The 20656-nt window shown below is 42.2% G+C and overlaps 1 protein-coding gene across 4 annotated transcripts in view; it reads left to right on the top strand.

Annotated features, from left to right (window-relative positions):
* The first annotated feature begins 255 nt into the window (after nt 1-255).
* The window catches only part of LOC6541141 (protein hunchback), a 37959-nt gene continuing 17558 nt past the window's right edge, over nt 256-20656 (top strand). For 2 of the 4 annotated variants that reach the window (XM_015158950.2, XM_001969653.3), the window contains exons 1-2: nt 256-1297; nt 10403-10444. The gene's annotated coding sequence lies outside the window, so the exon portion shown is untranslated. The remainder of the gene's footprint in view (nt 1298-10402; nt 10445-20656) is intronic. The other 2 variants (XM_026978241.1, XM_015158949.2) reach the window with 1 other exon arrangement.

Here is a 20656-nt window from a genome sequence, read left to right on the forward strand (position 1 = left end):
TCTCGGTCTGGCTCTTTCGCATGCCCCCCCCCACCAACCAGTTGTTCGTGTGACTTCGGCTCAACGCGTTCGACGTTCGGCGTGCGCTTCGGCTGTGTTACAGCAGAGCATCTGTGTTCTTCAACATTCTTCAACACAACAGCACCAGCAGCAGCACCGCGGATGCTCCTGCTTCTGCTCCTGCTCCCCTTCGCATCTTCTTCGCTCTCTTAAACGTGGAGCTCTCTTGTGCTGTTCCGTTCCGCTCCGCTCGGCTCTCTGGTTCGGTTCTTATGGTTTGTGCCACCGACTGGTTGGCGTTGGCTGGTTGGTTGGCTGTCGCTCTGCAGCTGCGTTCGTGCGCTTTTTGAAAATAGTTACAAGATGTTCATCGAAGTGAGTGGAACGCCGCAGCGGTTAAACGTGGACTCTTGAGCAGCCGAAGAAGCTCGCTTCCGAAATCGCTAAACAAGCACAATCGCGTTCATTGAGTGGAAACGACAGCACAAATAAGAAACAGCCCCAAATCAAAGTCAAATCAAATCAAAACAACACTAATTCATCTCTGCGACTGGAAATCAATTCAAATTCTTCAAGCCAAATAAATAGAAAAGAAAACGCTAGTGAAACAAGAAGTGCATTTGATTTTCCTGCTCGTGGAGCTATTGTTATTTTTAAATCGCTGACCGCAGAATATTTCTACTGCTTAAAATAGACGGCAACACACAAAAAAGTGATGCCGCCGAAACAGAAATAAACCGAAAACCAAAAGGGTAGAAACTCGAAAGTGCCAAAAAAAAAAAATAAATAAAGAAAAAAACAAGAATTTTACTTCGAAAAAGTGCGTGTTCTAAAAATATAGCAACAAATACAAAACCGCAACACAGAAGAAGCAAATGGGATTATTTTGCTGCCCATCTCAACACAAAACTGCATTTTATTGAATTTTATATTCAATCTGGAAAAGCGAAGTGTCAAAGTGTAGTGCAAAAATATTTATAAATCTCTGCCAAAACATAAACAACCAACGAAACGGGAGAAGAGAATTCTACTCACATTTCGTGCATTTTACACAGATTTTCGTTTTTTTGGAATACAAAATAAACAGAAGTACAAGAGGCGGAATCCATTAGTCCCGCATTAAAGTGTTAAAATAAATTAAGTCTTGGATACTCCGTAAACTTTGCATTTTGGAATACTTCAGCAGCATTTTGGATATCCGTGCTAGTGAATTTTATATATACAAGTATATACATACGTATACGTATAATACGTTGCCGATCGATCTGGAGGGCAGAAGGAAATAATTTCACAAAAGGTTGGTAAACAACGAGTGTTTGTGATCTCTGTGATTGTTGAGTAATAGATTGTAGCTCACATAAAGAAATCCATTTATTGCCGTCGCAAAATATTTATATTATGCACACGTCATTAAGCATACGACAGGTTGGCCAATGTAAGAATCTGCTTGTGGACAAGCAAAAGGCCCTGGGAAAAGTGTAAACAAGAAGTATTGGCGTTTGTTTCTTTACACAATATTTAAAAATGAAATATTGGCAGGAAATGAAATCTGTGAAATTGAATATTTGGGAACTTTATAGTGAATACAGGCAGATGTGTAATGTTCAGAGTGATCAAAATTTAATATTAGAACTAAAATAAACATTTTTGATGTTTCCAATTTTTTTTACAATTATTTTTTTGGTCGTTGAGTTATAAGTGAACACAATTTCAGTCAGTTGTGAAATTTGCATATGTTCTTCAGCTTACAAAAAATGAAATAAATCTTCAAATTTTTAACTAACATTTACAAAAATGTTTTGGAGTTAGTTTCTCGCAAATAATCATGAAAAAGTTCAGACAGCTTAATATATGTATGTACATATACAAAATTGTTTGTAAGTCAATTGGAATATAAACCAAAAAGGTTTTAGGATCAGACTTCGACCAACTGATTTTAATTGGAATAAACCCAACCAGCTGGTGTTTAGGTAATTGAAAAAGCCGGGCAGACTTTCCCGGGAAAACGAATCCATTTCCAACAGACCACAAACACATGGGCACAGCCAGTGCGAGATCTTTACAAAGAATAATAGTACTTGAGCCCCTTTAGACACAAATAAAACGAAGCACTGTAAACAAAAGTCGCCGAGTGCATATCTCATTACCAGACCAAGGATCATCGTCAAACAAAAGAAAGAATTGCAAGAAAGAACAACAAGTGTAGGCAGAACAAAAAGACGAAACTTTTCTCATTATCAACGCAAGTGTTTCTGCACTCCCCCATTTTTTCTTTATTTTTTTTTTCAATTTCCTTATAAGTGAAAGTGTCAGTCAGGGCCATGAATATGGCCACCGGCAGCTGGTCAGTCTCAGTTCTCGATTCCCGAGTCTCGATTCTCGGATGGCAAATGCCACTTCTGCCACCGGAATCAACGTCATACATGAAACCGTGGAAGGAAAGATATTATAGAACGAGGGACATTTTTTACATCTGTCATAAATTCTTGCTGCACACGGGCATAAATCTATTTTCTGCATTTTATTTGTTTATTTAAAAATTCTTGTGCACAACGAGAATAACAGAGAGACGAGAGCCATAATTTGCAGCGTGATTGATGTGACAATTCCTTAATTAATTTTTGTTGGAAATACGCCTTATATATGGCTGCCATTTAATTAGCAAATCTGTTTTTGGGAGAGGTAATACATCAGGGCAAATGATGCGATGCGAGTGCAGCAGAGAAATGAGTTTATTCACATCGCCGAATCTATTATCTGGCTCGTTTACCTTCCCCTCGCCAGGTAATTGAACCCTGATCTTGTCCTGCAATGCCCTTCCTCATTAGACCCACATATCTGTATCGTTCCCACGATTTGTCAATCAACCAGTCACTTTCGCTTCCCTAACCAAGGCGTTTTGGCAATTATTTTAGAGGCAGCGCCCCGAAAATATTGGGCAAAGCAAATAATACACGCTTTTGATAAGGACTGTGTGTTGTGTGCTTCTGTGGAGATCGAGTTCAGTGACTTGACTTATCACTGCTTGCTGAAACTTTTTGGCTCAACATTCTTCGTTCTTCGCTCTTCGTTCTTGGGGCTTCTTGTTTCTTTTCTGCTGATAAGAGTTGCTGAGGCTGAGACGCCGAAGAAACCGAAACCGCAGCTAATGTGATTGCTTTGCATTTTCAATTGTCCAGCAACACGAGATATTTCTAGAATGGATGGTTACGAATGAGAAATTCTTGCAGGTCTATTCTAAAATCTTTTCATCATTGTTAAGGAGTAGGTACTACAAACATTTTGTTTTTTCGGAATTATTTTAAATACATAACATTCAAGCTCTTAAATAAATCACACCAATAATTTAAATTCGATTATATTTAATTGGCACTACCTCTGAAGAACTGCCTCTCCATGTCAGCAGAGTCAACAAATAGTTTTCATCCATAAACATTGTTAAGAATGCAGAATGCATTATACTCTGGCCGCGCCACCCCCTCAGTGGCCACCCAATTAGCTTTGGCTACTTGTGCAGTAAATAAGCCAGAAAAAAGTATACAAGATGCTGCTGCAAACAACAAAACACAGAAAAAAAAATATGGAAAATGAAAAGCTGGCAATAGAGGAAAATATTTTCTGCGCCATATTTTGCAGCCAACGCACATAAATAAGCTTTAGACCAAGAAGCCAAAAAGGCAACAGAATGGGCGTACCAAAACTTGGTCGCATTGTTGCTGCTGCCACTGCCGCTCTGTTATGGTTGGCAACTGGCCAAAAAGACATGGCCAAATGTGCGCCAGTTCTCGCTGCTCAGCCCATCGTCCAAAATTCAGCCTCCCAATCATCCCTTCTCGGCCAATTTCTGTTGTCGGCTGGCTAATAAATAATTTTAATTGTATTTCTTTTAGCTTTACTCTTCTATTTGGCTGCCCCACTTCTTTGGTAATAAAAAGATTTCCATTGTTGCACTAGTTGGTCTGCGAGAAATGGCTAAAAAGGAACGTGATCAACAGCAAATTGAGTTCGCCTTTATGACTTGGCCAATTTGCACAGTATGTGTGTCTTATCAGGCAGCAGCGACAGCATTGAGGTTGGCCAGGTTTTCCCTTATTTCCCATCTTTTTTTTATATTTTTTGCTTGCACTTTTTCTGTGCCGTCTACTGGCTGGTGCCTCCTCCAATCTTTGGTCGACAAATATGTCGAGTGCTTGACTTGGGCAAACTTTGTCACTGATAAGACTGTTGAACACCCCTGATCAGCCGTCCTTCTGCTCATGTTCGAAACTCTTCAGTTTTATGCTCGCTACACGCAGAAAAAAATAAAGATCTTTTTATTATAATATTCGAAAACTGTATTACCAGCAATGGCTTGAATTAATGAAGTGTTTATTAGCTTATCACGTGATTCTCTATGTCTTCCTAAAGTATATCATTTCCGAGCCAAGAATGCCAAGCTGTACGCTAGTTGTTCTCAGTGCAGCAAACAGAACCATAATAACCATACGCCACGTTGCACTGAAACTTAAATGAAATGAAACGAAAGTTGTCTTGGTTGTGTTTTTTTTTTGGCGACTTGGTCACGTCTTCAATGCACTTTGCCTCGTGGGAGGGGGAAGCGGGGGGTAGTTCGATGGTGTGCAACGACATTTATTCTGACTGGTTATTGGTGTTGTTGCCGATTGATGGTGTTGTTGAAGCAGATTCAGTTGGTCCCGGCACGAGTGTGTGTATCTACTAGATGCACGGATATAGTATCAACGTATAGGACACACCCACACACAGGGCGATGAGTTTTATAGGCGCTTTCAATACTGGGCCAAGGTAGTTTTTATCTTTTTACTTTGCCATTTCATTGTTGATGTGATGGCTGTTGTTGTCGTTCTTGTTGCTGTTGCTGTTGTTGCTGGCTCGTCTGGCAGCTTTAGCCGATTTTTGTTGCTGCCTTTTGTAATTGCAATTTGCAATCCTTGAACAATTTGTTTTTTCTCTTTTCTTAGCCCATTTGCGCTCATTGCCTGCTGTCTCTTCAATTTTGCATTACTCATCTGCTTAATATTATTTATTTATTTTTCCTTTTGCCAGATGCGAGGAAAATGTGCACAAATAGCACGTGCTGTTGGCAAAATTTTCCGATAATACAGCAACAATTACCCACACACAGAAATTAAGGAAAAATCACTGCAATCCAGCTTTGTTCTACAATTTAAGAGCTGGTATCTGGTTTCTCATAAAAATAATGATATCAAATAATTACAAATTGAGAGAAGCCCTTTCGCATTCGAATTTCGATTTGCTATCCACTTGGTTTGCTAGTTTTATGTGTGCTTTCGATTTTCCAATGACGTCTGGCAGAAATTTTCCATTGCAACGAGACAATTGGCAGCCAAGTCAAGTCAAATGAATGCAATTGGCACACACACAGCGGCATCACGCTCTCTCACCCCCTTGGAAAAGCCCGTCACCACGCCCCTGCACTTGTGTATCTCTTATTCGATCAACCTTCCTTTCTTGGCTTGGCTCTTTCGGTTCGTTTTTCAAACAATGCCAAGCTGTCAAAGCTATTGATTTGAGTGTGCGACTTATGTTTGCCATGTGAACGCCTTTGAACGCCCACTGCCGCCCCGATTTGGCCGCCCCCTTTTTGCCCCATCATCTCGGTGTCCTTCTCTCTTGTCTGCGTGTTGCAATCAATGAGTTTTACTTGGCAAGCGCTTTTCTTCTGCGCTTTTGTCCTTTTACCCGTTTTGATCCTTCCTTTCACTCTTTCACCGCCTCCTTTCACACTCCGCGTCCCATTTTCCTGGCTTTTCCACCCTTTCCTCATCCCTATTCGTTCCTCCACACATGTAACTGCATCTGAGGCAAAAATGCAGAGCGAGCACAAAAAATAAAGTAAGGAAAGGAACATTTTCCACTGCTCAAACTTTGTTGCCAAGCTTGTTTTACTTAAATTGTATTTGTACAAGGCTTCAACACTGCCACTTTTCACCCAAACTCCCCGGAATATTGCCCTTTTGAGCGTCCAAAAAAGTGCCTGCTGGTTAGTTGGTCTTAACTTTTCGCTTTTTGCCTGAACCAATTTCGAACGCCGGAGAAGCATTGCATATATCACGGATTTCTAAGTCATACACGTACATACCAAAATCCAGTCGCTCCATATGTATGGGGGGCTATATAGCCCCAACAGGCAATGAACCAAAAATCTGGAGCCAATTCATTGGCCTTTGGTCTCCGTTTTGCCAGAGGCAGCTGGCAACGGGGGTAAAGGTGGTCATAAACAAGACTTTCTGCTGAATACATGGTCATAATCTATGGCCACGTCCTGGCTGGCCTCCCATATCATTCGCTTTGGCCCGGTAGGCCTTTTGTTTAGATTTATTGCTTTTTCTGTTTGTGCTCTGGTCTCCCTCTGGTTGGGTCCTTCTTAGTTGATAATTGATGAACATTGTGAATGCTGCACTAAAGAACACCCCTGTGCCCACACATTCAGACCAAAGCCGGCCAGAGATCATCTCTGACCACACACATTCTCCTCGATTTGAAGCCAATCCATACATATGCGAGCATATGTATGTATGCAGAGGAGACATGTCAATCACACTGATTCAATTAAGTGAAGTGCAAGCCAGCCAAACAAACAAAGGCACACCAACACAAACAGACTCTGGGGACTTAGTCCAGGCAATTGAAAGTCGACCTCCAAGCAATTGTTTGCCTTTGTGCACCAATTGCGCTCACAAGTAGGCAACACAAATACTCGGGCGGCACATTTGAAATCGAATGGAATGATGAATAATGAATATCTGCTCGAAAAGTGGATTAATTAAAGTAAATACAACTTCTTGTTCGATCGTAAGCTAATAGTTTAAATCAACTGCCGTGATATAGCTGCGAGTAAAGCAATAAGCAGCTCTATGCCCAATTCCCCCCTCGGCTTCGACCTTCAACCCACTCAGCTGTCAACAAAGTCATTGCAGGTGTTAAGGCGTGAACGTGCACACAGAAATATATTGGTCGGGGAAGGAGTGTTAAGGACTGCTGTTAACTGCTCGCAGGACCAAAATCATGTGCCAAATGCCTTCGAGCGGCAGCTAAAAGTCGTAAGCAACAGGAGCAACAAGGGGAAACGCTGCGCTGGGGGAGGCTTTAATGATGACAGCCCAGGAAAAGGAGAAAAATGCTCGGCTCAAAGCCAAGGACTAAAGAAATCATCTCACTCGAACTCGCAGGCACACAGAAGTGAACAATATTCCGGCCTATTTTACACATTTAGTTTCTTGCAACCAAAAACGGCTTACATCACTAAAAGTTAAAAATGAAAAGAAAATGCTAATTTTTCATCAAAATATTTCCCATAATACGCTGCTGTGAAATCGATAGGTATATTTTTTTCCGTGCAGTTCATTGTTTTCCCCGGCTGTGTGCTCATGTTGAATGATTGCCGACGCCTGCTGCTGACAAGTGTTGCGTGTTTTGAATATGGTTCCACATCTATTCAGAAAGTGCGCCTATACTCGCTCAAGTATGTCCTTTCGATTTGTCGCCTAATGACAAAGCCAAGCGAATTTCGAGCCCTTCAAGTGCTTTGTTTGCTGGCTCATAGCGATGTTGATTGGCGCTGTCGAGGGGTTTCAGCTTGTATTGAAAGTGCCCTTCATATCTCAGAACATATGTTTGATCTGCATATAGGAAAGTACCCTTGTGTTTCCCATTTAGACGGCTAGTTCTTGACCTTCAGAGCTGGGTCATAAGACCAACAAATACAAGCAATTAAATTTAATTTACGAAATTTCGTAATGAGTTGCAAGAAGGTTTTTGTGATTGTAGTTCCGTATTATTAAATGTAAGAAACTCAGCAATAAACTGAGAAGTTTGTTGACTCAGTTCTTATATTTAAACTTCTAAATGGACAGTAAATAAGGCCCCAAAAAAGGGCCGCGGATAAAAACAGCTTCAGCTGGCTGAAATCCTTCTGTTGATTGACTCACCTTGAGTGCTGGCAACTTTGCCTTTTAACTGACCTGAAAGTTTGTTAATGCCATTCCCGAATGGCGATAGAATCCCGGCTATGCAAACTGCTGCAGCTGCTGCTTAGCTTCATTTTAATTTTTAGCTGCTGCTGAAAAAAGAGCAACGAATAAAAACTTTACCGTCAGGGCTTTTGCGCCACTTTTCATGCTGCATTGCAAATTTTTTCAATGTTGCGAATAGAGATTATGGGGTGGCACAAAACTTTATAACACTCATTTCATTCAAAGTTTTCCGGCACGAAACAAAGTCGTGGACAAGTGGAGGGTTTTACTGCAGTACTCTTGGGGTCATTCAATGGTTCATCAATCATGCCACGCCCTCCAATCAAAGCTTGAAGTGCCAAACAGAGGGTTCAGCTGGGGTTATGCCAGCCATATGCTGGCCGCCTAAAAGCCAGCAGCAATTTTGTTGATTAGCCTTGTGTCTGCAGGACTTTCCCACCCACAGCCCACCTCTTCCTCTGCCATTGCCGTGTTTGTTATGGCTAAACATAAAAACTAAACGCTAACGCACACACATGTGTTATGTAATTGATACGGAATGGGCAGGAGGAAGGCAGGGGGAAGTTGAGGACATGCCTCAGCAGCTTGCAGAATTTGCACCTTTATGTCCCAGTATCCTTCAGTCAGGGTATGAAATATTTTGTTGGTTAAATGCTTACAAGCAGTTTATCAAATATAAGAATTATTTAAAGAACAAAGGGGAAATAATGTAAGCGGAAACTAAATAGTAAACGTTTTTATTACATATTTATTGACCAGCTTTAAATTTTAATAACGTGTGCATGTATTAATATAAAATTATTGTTCAATTTTCACATATATTTTAATGGCCAATAGTGCATTTTCATGTCGACTCTTAACAGGTTTTCTTTATCTCCGCCTCCTTGCTTTTTTTATGGGTGACGCTTGGTTTTTATTGCGACTTGGCCCGCCTCAAGGTAACAGGCGACGCATGAATGTGGGTATTCACACCACAGAACACTCCGCCACTCTGCCACCCCCTTTCCTACGCCCACACCCACAACCGAGCACAAAACCTCAGCCATTCCTCAGATGGCGGCCAACACCCAAGGCAGCATCATTTGGGCCTGGCTTTATTCCCATTGCCCCGCAGCCCCTTTTGGCACAGGTGCACGTTGATATATGGGCTTGAGGTTGGCCCAAAAGCAGAGGGGGTGGCTCGCGGGAGGCGCGAGCGGCCCAAAGTCGTTTTAGGCTTAGGTCGGTGCTGATATATGTATATGGCCACGTGGCAATCGCCAGATCCCCATGGCACACATATCTCCCTCTTCCCTCGTTTATTCGGCATGGGCCACATTTGAGTTTCTAATCAAGGTAATTTTATGTTTGCCAAGCTCGTCTAATGCCAAAATTACATTTTTAGTCGCCCCGCCGCCGTTTCTTTGGCACTTTCCGTCTCTTCCCGCACAAAGTGGTTTTTTGGCCAACACGGCGTATGCGTGATAAATGCAAGCCAACATTTGGCTTATCCTTAATGCTCATGTGTGCGGTGGTTGTCTGTGTGTGTGGCTGTGGAAGTGGAAGTGCGACTGCGACTGCGACTGTGGCAAATGGCCATTCTCTTTGAGCTGCTAATTAGGCCAGCATTGTGGGAGGGAAACCAGCAAAACAACAGCAGCCAAGACAAGCCATTAACATTAGAGGGGAGGATGGAGACGCCGCCCAAAGAAGGCGAGTGTGAGGATAATACTTTGTGGCGGGGAGCCAAACAAAAGGTCACATTTGAGGCCGCGTTTGTTGCCTTGAATTGCTGACCAAAACAAGCTAGGCAGAGGACTTGAAAATGTGAAGTTAGGTAACGAAAACAACACAAACAAGTTTTTTATAGCCAAAAAATGTATGCTATTTACGATGATGTCCGGCATAACAATGTGTCAATATAAGAGTGCACGACCCACTTGACAGCTAAATCTCAATTCGAATTGATGCATCCAATCAACCATTTCGACCACCATCCATCAGTCAATCAATCAATCAGTCAAGCGATCAATTGCGCCTGCGTTTAGGGTCAAAAGGGAAACGCTTGTCAACGAGGAAAGTTCCAATAAGAAGGTGTCGGAAAATTCGCGCGCTTGTGTGTGTGAGTGTTCGAGCAGCTTGTGTGAGTGTGTGAATGTGGTGTGAAGTGCATCACTTAATGCATCAGTGAGCAAACGATATCTGGGCCATTGGCACTGAGTGCTTAGAACATTTTCATTCCAAGCCTGTGCTTTCACATGGCACAAACATGATGGGTGTCGAATGGGAGAAAAAATAAATATGCGAACTACAAAATGTTATGAATCTATTTGAATATAATTGAATATAATATACCATGCAAGTTCCTAAATGTATACTTATCATTTACTCCTTTGCTCTCTTTGCAGTTGACATGTTCAAAGGCGAGGAACACTCCTTTATACATATCGGTAAGTGGAAATTTCCGTGCCCCAAATACAAGTGGGGTATGTTCCGCATTAGGGCTCATTAAAAATTTATTGCATATGCAAATTGAAAGTTTTTTGGGATTCGCTGGGTGTCTGCCAAAAGGCACGACCCAAAAACGCATGAAATTGAAGCTAATCAAAAATACATATCGACACCACAAGGACGCAAAATGAAAAGGATGATAAAGAGAACTCTGCCGTTACTAAAGCATGAAAATGGAGTCCCATTCAAATGCAGATGCTGGCAATTTTCAAAGCAAATAAAATAAAACATGTTTGGGTGTGCTTTTCCGTCTATGAAAGTGTCGGTTAAACGATTTCACAGTTTTTCTTTTGAATATTTGACAAAAGCTCATCTAATTGACAGGCTCAACTTTCTAGGATACGCTTTTTCTGGGCTGCCCTGCCACATTAATCATACGCCATGTGTTACAGGCCGGCACACTCACATTGAATTATTATGGGCTCGCAGGGAAATGCTGCCCAGCACATGAAAATTTCATTAAATTTTAAGCTTGTTATTGTCAGTCTGCCCAGTCAGAGTCTCAGTCTGTTATGGGTCGAAATCTGGGCTGGGTTCCGACTCTCCATTGCTGTTGTTGCGATGACAAACGCCCCGAAAAGCTGTCATTAGTTGAAATCACATGTCATTGGCAGGGCGAAAGTGACCCGAGCGTGCCCGTCATAGGAACCCAGAAGAGGAGCGCAGGCAAGGGGGGTCAGAAGGTCGCCCTTGGTTGAGGAAAGCTGATCTTTCCGGGGCGAAAGCTGTGAATGTGACACCTGGGTAGCGCAACTCCTTGGGCCCAAGCCCAAAAATTACTTTCCCTCTGTTTTGTTTTTAGGAATTTCCTTAGATAATATTTATCCACATTACATTATTTACCACATTTGATGTTAGAACGCCCCCTTAAGCAGCCTGCCCTACGCCCATGGCCCCCTGTCAAGTGTAAATCTTATGTGTGTGAGTCGTCCCCTGTGCATGTTTGAGCCTGTTGTGTTTGTGTGTGTTTGCCTGCATCTGTTGTTGTTGGGTGCTTAAATGTTTGCCTACGTGTCAGTCTTGTCATTGGCAGTTGCTCCCTCGCTCGCACAGGATGCTGCTTTTATGACGGTTCATTGATATTCATTTGTGTGTGCTCGGCAATATAGAAATATCCTTGGATGGCAAATGTCCCTTCAACCCATTAGGTAACTTCAGTTCGAGTTTTGGTCAGGGCAATCCAGAACTAGCTGGAAAAATTCAATTAATGCCATGGAAAACCGCTGAAAGAAAGGCAAAGTTCTAAAGGGACCGCAAATCGGCTTAGGGTTATGAGCGGGTTCCAAACGAAACTCAATCAAAAGTGAAGTTTGATTTCCTGCATGCGACTGTCGCTTACTTCCTTTTCCTTGCATACTTTGCTGCGCCCGGGAGAAATGTTGGAGAAATGCTGGAGAAATGCTGGCAATTTCCAAGTGCTCAGTCAACTTTGTCTCAGTTTTCCCCGACCGTATACCCTTCATTCGGTTCCTTTCTCACTGCATGTCGCTTTATTTCCCAGCCTCAATCAATATGGCTTAGGCAGACTCGTTATAAATTCATGTCCAGAATTTTCATTTATTTCTTATTTTGCATGGAGCCTTAGCATGAATATGAATGAATGTGAGCATATACCACTGCAATACACATGATAGCTCCAGTGCGACCTTCTTCGAAATAGGATTATCCCAGATCAAAAATGCTTTATGTGCACAACTTTTTATAGCCATAATTAAAGGAAGAAAGCAACCATTTGTTTTATTGCTGTGATAAATTTAAAGCCGCACCCTTTAGTTATGTATTTTATCAGCTATTATCTTGGCTATCACTGTACTCCAGTACCATCACCCTGCCATTCTTATGACAGTTTTTCTTTACCTGCTTTTCCCTTTAGACTGCCTTTTTTCTGTTCGGCTTTTGCTACGCCAATTGAACTATCTAAATAGAAAACTCTTTTCCTATTCCTCTGCTCACCTTGCCCTTTGAGCGAAAATTCCTTTTCGAAATCCTCTCCAACAGCAGGATGGAAAAGTTCAAGTGTCGACAAACTTTAGCTTCAAAACCAAAGCAAAGAAAATCTCATCAATTTTTCAATGCTCACCTTGAAAGAGGGAAAACCAACACAACAGCAACAAAAATTAGCAAAGTTAAGGACGAAGCGGAAATTTCGTGTGGTTAAAGAGGAGGAAAAACTGGGGATGTATCTTCCACCACGCCCCCTCTCGAAAGCCCAGTGATATACATCTTCTAGGCCGGCAGCAGACACTGAGACACTTAATCCGCACGTTTACACCTCAACGCACACAACAAACACTCGCAGAGGGGCGGGGGGCGTGGCCGGGGGCCATGTTACCTTCAACTCGGTGCTCACCATAAATTTGTGTATTCTACTTAATAATTAACTGGAGTTGGGGGCGTGAAAACTTTGGGGCCTGCTCAACAAAAGACCCAGATACAGCTTAATAAGGATGTGGCAAGTGGAGGTCATGGGGGTCCAAAGGAGTTACCAAGAATGGAAAACGTGGAAATCAAACGTAAGATTAGCCTCAGTATGAAACCGAGATCGGCAGAAGGCCTGCGGCAAGAACTGAAACCTAAGAGGTCCTTCCTCAATCGATTTTCTCTGCAGATTAATTGCGATTCATCGAAGCGGTATTATAAACCATTCCTGGAATCGAATTAGATGGCTTAAGACTATTCATGTATGCATTTAATTAAACTCTGATGGGCAAGGTGATGCGATTTAATTAAGAAGTTCGAGTAAACAGCATTACAGTATGCCGTCAATGCTATAAGGTTATTAATTTGCAGCCTCATTTTTGGCAATAAAATCGCTTTAATTAACATACAAGGTGTAAGCAAACTTATCTTCATACTGCATCATAATGATTGGCCGAACTATGCCAATCAATTCAGCATCAGCAAATCCTCCTCGGAATTCCTTGGAACTTAACAAGTGGAGAGTGGACTTTTCCCATTCAATCCTGAGATATTTTTCTGCTTACTCTATATTCAGTTTCGTGCGGTTTTCGCTTTCCCGCTTTCTTTTGCCCACGTCAGCAATGAAACGAGGCGGGGGAAAAATTAGATGATTACAAGACAAAATGCGGCGCTGCTTTAATTGCACTTGAACCCACAACCTTCGACTCCCATCCAACCCCGCTTATCCATCCCTTTGGTCACCTGGGCCGCCAGTTCAAGTTAATTTGCTCGGCGCCTGGCTCAACGATGTTCCACTTGCTCATTAATTACAGCTTAGTCCGACCCGCAGTTGGAGCCTTAATGATTTACCTGCAGATGCTGTTGGTGCTCCCGCAAATATTGCGGTGTTTGGCGTGCTTACACTGCTACAAAATAGCTATCCCTAATTGCGGGATTTCGTATAAACAAACTACATAAAATATTTGCAAGCATATATCAAATATTATTCTAACACATCGGCTTTTTAGCTGAGCGAAATAGGCTGCATTTAAAACTGCCTGTACAAAATTTGCCAAGTCTTTTTTTTACATTTTAACAGATTTTTTATTTTGTTTTTTAAGAATTTCATTTTTGTTATTTACTATATTTTTGGGTAACGTCCCATCTTAAAATTAACATATATATTTAAAGAGCCTTGCTGTTTTGAATATTTGATAATTTTGTTCGCCCAAACTTTTTGCGCCTTATTATTTCTTGATTTCTGGCACTTTGCTTTCCACCTTTTGCACCTTTCCCTTTTGCGGCATTTTCCGCTGCGGCTGCTTGCAAAAGGACTTTTCTTTGGCGCGGCTTTTCCGGCGTTATCCTCGATGGTTTTTTACCTTTCGCCGCGGCTGCCGCTTTCTATTAATGTATTGTAATCAAATACACTCTTACTTATCTGCTCTCGTTTCCCGTTCCTGGATTTTTTCGTTGATTATTTTGAGCTTTGCGTACTATCTGATGACCGCCTGCCCTTTTCCATTTCCCCTCCCGTTGCGCATTTAATTAAGCAAATAGCAGGAAAAGTTTGTTTGTTTTTTTCCTTTGCGGGATTTCCCTTTTGCTCTTTTCGGGATTTTTAAGGCTGGCATTGATGTTCACTTGTTGCTTGCTTTGTGGGTTTTTTCCGGTTTCTATTTGGCCAGCGGTCGCTTTGATCGAATAATTAAGCAAAGAGTGAATGTAAATTGTTGAAGGGGCCAAAATATTTGACATTAAAGTATAAACTCCTCTTCAGATTAAGTTCCAATACCATTCATTTTCCCTTAGATTCTGCTCCCATGACTCCCTTGACAACTTTCCAAAGACAATGAATTTCCATTATCGTTGGATTTCCTCTCTGGTGAACATATTTAAGCATTAAATAAACTCTAAAACCCATATACAATGTACAATGCGTTAAGTTTCCGTTGCCACCTTGAAATAAATAAATGGGAACTGAAACATCGTCCTTAAGTCCACTTGAAGTGCATTTTGTATGTTGTGCCACGGCATTGATTTCTTTTGTGCACACGTGTGAATAGGGACCTTCGGCACCAACTTGACGCCTTTCAACTCCACTCACTTTACCAATTTGTGACTAAATTTGCACGGCTGTCGCTCAGAGGAGGAAAAAAGGGGAAGGACATGTCTCTCACTCACGTTGGCGCGTTGGAATTTAATAAGAAAATATGCTGCTGGCAACGTGATGGAAGTGGAAATGGGGAAAATCAAGAAAATCGGGAGGGAATTCCTCTTAGAGCAACTGCCAGCTGGCGAGGAACCGCAAATGCAGTTTAATTTTAATCAAATTGCAGAGCAATTAACCAGCAAAATGCGTTCGGAGCGGAGGCATGAAGGAAATGCAGGTAAAACGCAAGGAGATGACACAATTAATAATGAATTACACGCAAAGAGGGGCGACTTGTTCGAGCCAAAATGTCAAGACTGCGACTGCGAACAAACAAGGTTGCCACTGGCAAAGACAACTTAATTAACCTCGACCTTCTCCTTACAACAACGGCAGCAACAACAACGCCGACAACTGGCTGACGTCACCGCTGCTTTTTAGCCACTCAATGCCGAACGGTGGACATCGTGGGCAAGTCGCCGCTTCGATTTCAATTCCAGTTGACCATCGCCGATTGCCACATCAAGACATCAATAATATGCCAAAACCGCAACTTTTAGCAGCAATAAGTTCAACAGAGTAAACTTTACAAAGGAAAATATGACAATCTTGCCAAAAATGTAATTCATTGGCCTGAATATTTAAAAATACGAGTGCTCCATTTTAAAGGATTTGTACATTTTTTAAAAATCATAATTTTGTATATGATACATTTATACTCCTTTTTAGTATAGATTTATTATATTGCATTATTAAATCATCTCCACTAAATAATTAAAAAGTCATTTACGGCTTAGTATAAAGTGTACGAGACTTTTTTGCGGTGCACGTACCACTAGCCAGCTACTAAATGCGTGTTGACGCATTGCGAATTGTGCGCATGCGCGCCGTTCCAAAGCCGAATAAAAAAAAAAAGCGAAGCCGGTGCCCCCCGCCCCCTCCGACCCCTCAAACGTGGCGCTGCATTTGCCGGCACTTCGCGAAACCTGTTTGTCAGCCTCTCCCAATGTTGCACAAGTGCTGCTGCGGCTGATGTTTGTTGCGGCTTGCTGCCGCTGCTGCTGCTGCTGCTGCTGCTGCCATTGCAGTTTCAAGAACCGGGTCAAGGTTGCTGCTGCTGCTGCTGCAGCGCCTCGGCGATCACAGTTGACGGCGGCAGAGCGGCGCAGCTTTCGCCTTGTGCGCCTCGCATTGAAAGTCAAGTTCGCGCACACATGTGTTTGATTGACATTGGCCAAGTAGCAACCATCTGGCGATCATCAGACTTGCAACATGTTGCCTGCGATTCGCTCGGTTTGAGCCATCGAAAAGTGGGAAGAGTTATGCAACTTTCAGGTTTCTGCGCCACTCAAAGGATCTTGTTGCTTTAAATCTCACATGACCTACAAAACAATATTACGAACGCTGAATTACAGATGCAAGATTTAATCAGGGGCTAAAGGAACAGGGACCATACTCTTAAAATAGGCGTCCTCAATTAAATGACTGTAATAGAATCCTATTTTAATATTTGTCTACATTTTATCTGAAAATTTTCGACAAAGCATGATTAAATTAAGCTTGTTATCCAATTTTATTCAATATGTTTCCAATTTCATGTTCACTTGAAATGCTTTAATGGGCTGAACAGAAATGCCAATCGATATATTTTCATATTGTGAGAATTCTTTCATTTTCATCATTCTGGCTCTCCTTAATACGTATTCATATTACCAATTTAATTCTCTGCCAAGTCCAAAGACCAAACAAAATGTATATTTATGACTGCAATTCGATGGTGGGCAGAATTATATTAATTGCGAGATGCAATAATTAATAATATTTTAATGAAATTGTCAAGCCAAGAGCGGATAATTAAAAAAAAAAGATAAATTCCGCATTAAAAGTGGCAATAAAATAAAGAAAATGCAGACAGCGGAAGGGTAGAGGGTGGAGCGTGGGGGGAGGGGAGTCGGTTTCCATCAGCTGCAGGCAGCAATTTAATTTCGTTTGTGGCAACATTCTCTCTCACTGATTAATGGCTAGCCACGCACAGAAGCCACCCACTCCAGCCAATCCCACACCCCTTTTGAGGCCGCTCAATCTGCTCCTGGCTGGGAAAACTCGGGCGCAAGTTAAGCGAAATGCTATTAATTTTCATAAGTAAATGAAAATTGATGTACGTGTGCCCTCCTGCCATTGCCCACTTTATCACTCCCATGGATGGAGGGCCTGCACACGAGTATGTGCGTATAGGTTCAGTTATAAAAGCCTTGGCAATCCGAACTTTTCAGTGTGCGGCACTCGAAGTGCAAGTGTTTCGGCCACCCATCGGTGGGCGTTCTATGTGGTATTTCAGATATTGTGCCCATAATCTACAAGTATATAGGTCCAATGGTATCAGCAAGCGGGCGCTGTCATTGCGCTGCAAACACAGTTCTCAAAGTCATCGAGTGCCAGACCATAACACACTAAAACAGAATTTGTATATACTATAGTACGCTGTTTATTTAGATGCACCAGAGACCCTGAAAGCTGCAGCAACTGAGATAGCAACACGATGCCAGAGAGAGACGGCAGGCGAGCGGGCAAGGAGACACGCTGCGATGAGATAGCATTGAGCAACTTGGCAGCCTCGATTGTGCACTCATCATCAGTAGTTGCTGTTGCTGCTGCTGCTGCTGCTGCAGTTGCTGTTGCGATTTTCTGCTGCAGCTGCTGCTCCAACGGCAACCGCAATGCCAAACAGCGACTCAAATGACTCAAGAAGTCGGCTCTGATTATAACTGGAACTCTGCCATGGATCTTTGATACCCTCTATAAAAGAACGAGCATAATAATGCAGTACAATTCGGCAATTAGTTGAAATAGGTACCAGCACTACTGCGTTACGCACGTTGATGCAATCAATATTTCCGTAAGAAACTCCATTCAATTTCCTTTTTAATATTACTAACGAAGAGCACTGTAAGTGCCTTAAATGCCGTTTTCATTTTGAGTCATTAATGATATTGTTGTTTTCAAAGCGATTCAGGCCTCCGCCGCTAAGAATAAATTATGAATCAGGCTTTAACCACAAGAGTGGATGCCAAAGTGGTTCACTCTGGTGTTCGTTTTATAATCATTGCTGTTGTTGCTGTCTTTGTGGCTGCGAAAATCAATTGTCACAAGGCCAAACTTTGGTTTAACCACCACCACGTCCCCTGAATTTCCTTTTGTGCCCCTGCGTTCTGCACGCAATGCTGCTGCGGAGCCAAAACGATTTTGCTGCTGATCTTGAACCAATTGCAAATTGCTAAAACGCAGCCACAGCAACAACAATTGTTGTCACGGCCGGCTACAGATACAGATACAGATAAAGATACAGATACTGATGCTCAACACTGTTTGAGTTACATTTATAGGCATGCCATGGCATTGACTGGCATCAATAAATTAGAATTAGAATTAGAATTGTACTCTCTGCGCTCTTCTCTGCTCGATGCGACCATTCGGCAACGGTGCGTATGCGTAATAAACTTGAACTTGTGCGTTCTCATTGCGATCGCTGTGCAGTGTGCATGTGAACCGTATATTCTTTGCGCCACATCACACTTCTCCATGCCATATTTGCACATTGCGCATACGCAGCGTTGACCTCGTCTCGGACAATGCAACTAATTAGCGATTGCAGGCAGATAAACAAGCGAGAGTGTGTGTGTGTCCGACTGTCTGACTGCGGACAATTGTTTGATTATCAATTAGTTTCGTACAGGCCCAAGTGGCTGACCTTAGCAGGCAGATAGTAGTAGATAGCCGTGGTGTCGGAGTCTCAGCCCGTAAACTCTTGCGCTCCTCAATCCCTGGCTGGAACAAATAGACCAATGTCAAATGCTAAATATCTCACAACACACGGCCACTGCAAATTTGCATTTGTCTTTTATCTCTTCCACTCGGCGTTTGTTTCTCTTCAAGTCTGGAAAAAGAGACTGTGGCTCATCACTTTAAATTTGTCATCGCTTGACAGTAGTATGTGTTTCATTTAAAATGCAAAAAGCTACTTGGCCATCGCAGTTTAGGGATAGCAAGTTGCGTGCTATTTTAGTTTTGGTTAAGCTGCTAAACAAAATTCTCAACTATTTAATCAGCCGTCCTTAGAATTCATATGTATATTGGCAGTTTCACTTTCAAAATGATTCAGAAAGTCAAGTCACACAACCAACTTTACTTTGATCTAAGCAAACCTTTTTCATTTTTAAGAACTTTCACAGCCCCAGGGACCCTAAAACCACGTTGATCAAAGACAAAACCGAAATAAAAATAAACCGAGCTGGGTGGAAATATTTTCAGAATAAATGGGAGAAAATTCGGCATTTTTGGTTTCTTGCCTTCCGAGGACATATTTCTTATAAGTGAACTGCGCCACATACTGGCAAATATTTGGCCCAACATTTCTTATTCGACTCTGTAGAGAAATGCAATATGTTTTCCAAAATATGCAAATTTCATAGCCACACCCATCGTCTGCGACATAATTAAAGAGTGAACCATAAATTTGCTTAACGCAACAGCGATGCATAAATTGTTTTTCTCCCTTTGTGAAAATAATTGCAATTTATACGAGCTTTGTGGTATATCGACGCGTGGCATCGGCGACGTTGTCGCTGTTGCTCCATAAATTTTGACCACACTCGCCACTCGACGGGCTCAAAGAATATTTAATAAACAAAACTTGCGCTAATCGTTAAATTATGATTAATGTGCCGACAACAAACAATAAACTTGGCCGCCCAAGAACAGCAAAAACGTGCATATGAACCGTGGGCGACAGCAGCGGACGTGCCTAACAAAATCGCAGACAAAAGGCCAAAATACTAAAGAGCAGAAACCAAAAGACCAAGATGGAACGCAATATAGAACCCAAAAATCGAGTCCTTGAAGGCGAGTCGTGTGTGCTAAAATATGCGCCGCCATGAACTCAGCCGGCCAACAAACATGGAAACTTGGCAGGCATTACGTGATAATATGTGACGAAGTGAATAATTAGGGGTGATGTGCTAAATAGCAAGACGGCACTGTTTTGATGATTAAAGTCGGCTAGAAGTGCTGTCATGTCAACATTTCGAAAGAAGAAAAATGGAAAAGTTCGAGTGTATAGAACTTCATTTAATACTGACTTAAATTTTCGTACCTTGGATTATAGTAAGTAATCAGACCACCGACTTGCATGCTACTTTTTGCCACAGTATAAAACCGTTTGCCATCTGCCACCCCACTGCATAATTTTCATCCGGCCTTGGTCTTGTTTTTCCCCCAATTCATTGGCCATGTCACCGTCTGGGCCAACTTGCCTTTACGCCACGCCTCTTTTGCATAATTGAAGACGGCTTTTGCTGCTGCCTTTCGGTTTTTTTCTCCTCTTCTGAGCCAATGGGGTATTTTGGCTTAGCTCTGCTCTGAACTTGCCTAGACCGAAGTCAGCTTATTAAATATTAAAGGCCCGACTGGGGACCGCTAAATCCTGCGGCTGTCAAGGTGCCGCAAAAACTCGACTCAAAAGCCTGTCACACATCCTGCAGAGCTGGGCGGAAAAGGAAGTGGATGGGGAAAAGGTGTTACCTGCCACCTGCAGCCGAATTCA

This window comes from Drosophila erecta, unplaced genomic scaffold (genome assembly GCF_003286155.1).
Source record: "Drosophila erecta strain 14021-0224.00,06,07 unplaced genomic scaffold, DereRS2 tig00000055-arrow-pilon, whole genome shotgun sequence".
NCBI classification, from domain to species: domain Eukaryota; kingdom Metazoa; phylum Arthropoda; class Insecta; order Diptera; family Drosophilidae; genus Drosophila; species Drosophila erecta.